The 4,828-nt window shown below is 44.0% G+C and overlaps 1 pseudogene; it reads left to right on the forward strand.

Moving 5' to 3' along the window:
* The first annotated feature begins 2,453 nt into the window (after positions 1 to 2,453).
* Positions 2,454 to 4,121, forward strand: LOC109778009 (uncharacterized; annotated as a pseudogene).
* Positions 4,122 to 4,828: the final 707 nt, after the last annotated feature.

Below are 4,828 nucleotides of genomic sequence, written 5' to 3' on the forward strand. Positions count from 1 at the left end.
CTACTATAAATTGGGTCTCCTATTTTGTTTAGGAGTTAATTACACCACTGACGCCATAATTTGGCGTGGAAAGTCAGTTTAATGCTATAACTTACGACATACATTGAATTAGTGCCATAACTTGGTTTTGGCGTGCATATATGGTGCAAATCACGTTTCTACATGAATAGAGTGCCGATTAGGCGCACCAACGTGGCATAGGGTCCGCGGTCAGCGGCTGAACGGCAAAGAGGACATGTGGTCTGCTATTTTGCAATAAGAAAATCCTGAGAATTTTTTTCTCACAAAAAAGACCTTGCCATGAACGCAAGGGTCCACTAGTCAGCGTCATAGAAATATAATTGAAAAATAGCAAGCAACTGCACGCGGCTAACCGACTGACCCACAATCATTTCACATTAGAATTGGACTAGATGTTGTCGCGGGCTTTGGAAATGATGTAGTCCACCGACAGTGTGGTCGGATACACCTCCTAGTTTTTTCTCAATGCTTTAGCAAATGATGTAAGTTTGATTTGAGGTAATAAAGCAGCCATGAAGGCTTTCCCATAAAAAAAGTTGTTTGCGCTTTGCCGTGTTGTTCTTCGCTTACTGGTCTATTTTTTGGATGTAAATTGGTTGCTGGCTCACGGGTATTAATTATGCTAGACTCAGTGTTTTTTCTTGCAATGGCTTTTGTTGAATGCATAATTTAGATGTTAGGTACATATGACATATGTTTTTGATGAAATTCATAAAAAGGCCAACCACAAAGACAATTTATCATGCCATCACATCCACATCCCCTCCGTTCCCCACCCTCGCGGTGCATAGCATACCAGCGTCGGGTATCTATAGGATTCTTATAGAGTCCAATAGCATTGTATGCTTGCTAATTTATATCTTCACTGAAAATTCGATATGGCTCGTACTACTATATGCTACTATTATCTGAGCCGTTGGTCCATCTCTAGATCGTTGCCCTCAGCTGTATTCAGAGTTGTATTGAATAGGTGAATTAATATTTGTGTTACTTCTTTACTTAAGTTTTAAAAAATAACTAAATGTGTAAGTAATTTCAGAGGTATTTTAGAAAATATTCATGACACTAAAAAAGGTTATTTATTTTGAAAATATGTTTGTACCCCCTCTGTAAAGAATTATAAGAGCGTTTAGATCACTAAAGTACTGAGCTAAACGCTCTTATATTTGTTTACAGAGGGAGTACATTTTAAAATATGTTAATGACATTTTATAAAGTGTCCACATGATATGTTTGCCCAATTTAAAAAATGATCATAAATTCTAAAAAGTGTCCATGCTTTAAAAATGGCCGCACATTTAAAAAATGTTCATAAATTTACAAATTGTGTCCATGTATTGCTTCAAACGTGTTCACACATTTAATAAATGCCTAAAATTTCAAAAGTATTCACATATCTACTAGAAATGTTCAAACTTTAGAAAAAAAGATTCATAAATTTAAAAATAATTATTAAGAGTCATTTATTGGCTGGGTGTAACAGTCTCTTTTTCTCAACTGAACAAACCGACGTGCAAGGAAACCCAGTTGCCCACGTGAGCTACCCACACACGTCTCACCATCTGTTATCTGGGACACCCCTAAAAAAATCTGTTATCTGGGATCACACACTCTTCAGACCCTTCGATTCACTAGAGCAGCTTATTTAAATGAAGCTCAGTAACTCTACTAGAAGGGTTGAACACGTTTTGCTGCGCTGTTGGCGTTATTGGGTTTTCATAGAAAAAGTACTTCATATGTTTCAGACATATGATGTATTAGTTTTTTGAAGTCATGTGGATTTAGTTAGACCAAATTTATAGAGAAATATATCAATATTCATAATATCAAATTGGTAAATTAGATACATCATGAAATGAATTTTCATATTTTGCCTATTTAGTACTGGTAATAGCGTAGGCGCGCCTTGCCGCACCGTATAACATTTTATCGTTTATTTGATGGTCGTTGTTCGAACAGTTTAAGTTTCATGTTCGGTGCACTCCTCGTTCACGCAATTTCGCTTGGATATGCAATCGTCCTACCGTCGTTTTCTTTTAGAAGAGTACTATACCGTCTAATTGTCAAAGGTAGCCAAGAAATATACAAGATGGTAGGTACACACCTAGGTTTACAGCAGGCATTGACATCAAAATTACATAGCAGCACAGCAAATCAATGACTTCAACTTCAATTATCTAGAGAACCAAGGAAAAATATACCAGGTCTGCACATAGATACCAATCTAGTTTTATTGAACTGTAGATATCAATTTTTTTTTGCGGGGGGAACTGTAGACATCAATCTAGTTATGCTGAAGACAACTGTCTAAAAAAAAGTTATGCTGAAGACAAGGAAGATAATTTGCTAGCAGAAAATAAAGTCCACACATTAACATTTTAACTCATGTTCCAAGCATGTCATAAAAAAGTGTAAACACACCCATATATTAACAGATTACACGATTTTTTTTTTAAGAAATGGAACAAGAGGAACCAATCTTCCTTCGATTTCCTGCCTATGGAAGGAGCGACTACATGTTGAGCATGCAAGGAGGAGGAGGTCGCAGCCGTGGTGAGCCCTGCCGACTGTCATTGCTCGCAGAAGATCCGTCTCCAAAGCACCGCCGTGGCCGATCCGCGGCCAAGGCCGCATCAGGAAGAAAACCTACTCTCGGCACCCATCTTGTTCCTCTCGACAATTTGCCCATGTGCAGAGGAGCAGCAGAGCCACGAAGGTGGACAGGAAGACTGGCGGCGCACCTCATCCAACGACAGCTCTGCGTGGCAATCTGTAGAAACCGCGTCTGAGCGACACGCGGCACGCATAGTTTGATCAAGTGGATACCGTTGCTTCATGTTCATGACACGTTCGGGCCCCACAACACGTCCTCAGTCTGAACAGCGGGATCCACTTCAAGAAAAACCCTACTACCATAGTGCTCAGGCTGCAAGTGGGACTGAACTTGGGCGTCCCACCACGATCCACTTATTTCCTCCAATGTTTGGTGGGTGATAACTAACAACCCAATAAATATTAGATGGATTATCTGGACATAAGTAGGATCCCACTAAACAAACATACAAATGATGGCTCCTCTTCGCTGAATCACACTTCGTACATAGCCCAAGCAAGCAGAGGACTGGACGAGATCAAGCAACATGTTCCGTGCGATGCAGGTCATCCTCAGGTACGATGCGTCAAATCGATCTAGCTAAGGCTCTGCGTACTGAGTAATGTTTGTGCTAATTGGATCAGTCACTAGCTCCACATGCTAATATTGCTGTCTGTGTGTTGCAGTTGCAGTGGGGAGAGCCGTCGTGCTGCGCCCCGGTGGTGGCTGGCCTCATCGGCCAATGCGGCTACTCCACTGCCTTGAGCTCCCAGAGGTTGGCCAGGAAGGTGGCCGTGATCACCGGCGCCGCTAGCGGCATTGGCAAGGCGACAATGGTGGAGTTCGTCAGGAACGGCGCCAAGGTCGTCCTCGCAGACGTCCAGGACGATCTGGGCCGTGCCCTGGCGGCTGAGCTCTGCGCCGACTCCACGTCGTACAGCCGCTGCGACGTCAACGACGAGGCGCAGGTCGCCGCGGTGATCGACCTTGATGTGGCCTGCCACGGCAAGCTGGACATCATGCTCAACAACACCGGCATCATGGGCTCGTTGGCGCAGCCCGAGCTGGGCGCGCTTGACCTCGCGGACTTCGACGCCGTCATAGCGATCAACAACTGGGCGTCATGGCCGGGGTCAAGCACGTGGCCTGCGCCATGGCGCCGCGCCGCACGGGCAGTATCATCTGCACGGCCAGCATCGCCGCTGGAGCAGCGAGCCATGCCCTGCGTCGCCAATGGTTTGTCTTTTTTTCTGGAGAAGACAGTGTACACGAGGATACGTTGGTGGCGAGGTGGGTTCCCGGTGGGCTAAACGGGATAGTCCACTTAATTATTTTGTTGTCCCACGGGTGCCCACCAAGGTGATTAAGTGGGATGGGCTGACAAGACACTTTCATGAGAGATGAGTATCATGGACTTTTGATCATGATGTTGTTTTCTTGTATGCTACTTCTCTGTACCTACATTTTGGTACAGAGGTAGTAAATTATTAAAAAGTAAAGAAGCAAAGCTTCATCGGTGAAATTCTGTGTCACACTTGTGCCTAGCTAGATCCAGCTTCATCCCTACCCCCTCTCTCTATTGTCGGAATCATCCCCACAACAACAGGCTAACCCTAGATGGGTTTCGGGAGAGAGAGGGAGGTTTCAGGATTAATAGACAAAGATGTGACCGTTAGGGCCACTCATTGCACGAACCCATGGCGGCACTTGCACCTAATGAACCACATTGTTCTAAAAAAACGTAATGAACCACATACTTGTTAATGGAAAGAAAAAAAAACCATAGCTTCCACGGTAGTCTACAACCAGGGACGGACCCACGTTGAAGACTGTGGGGACAGCTGCCCCCACTCGATTTTACCAGCGACGTATGCTTAGTCGTACTTATAGCTACGTGCCCCACTCAGCTCTGTTCTTTGGGTAATTTCGGAAGCCCACGTACTCTAATCTTTACCTACTAATAAAGCGGCTATCGCTTCTGTCCGTCCGTCATTAAAACTGCCCCTAAAGTTGCAAATAATTACCCACCAATGTCACCGGTAGGTGAGAAAAACGTTTGGTTTTTTTTTGTCTGCGCTCACCCATAGCTCAATAAAAGGAGATCCCCTCATGTACAACTACCATGCGAGTAGTGCACTGGTTGGTTCCTTGACCTATCGCGCTAGGGGTCGTGGGTTCGATTCCCACACCCTCCATTTTTATTTTAAAAAATCA

Source organism: Aegilops tauschii, chromosome 3 (assembly GCF_002575655.3).
Source record: "Aegilops tauschii subsp. strangulata cultivar AL8/78 chromosome 3, Aet v6.0, whole genome shotgun sequence".
Taxonomy (NCBI): Eukaryota; Viridiplantae; Streptophyta; class Magnoliopsida; order Poales; family Poaceae; genus Aegilops; species Aegilops tauschii.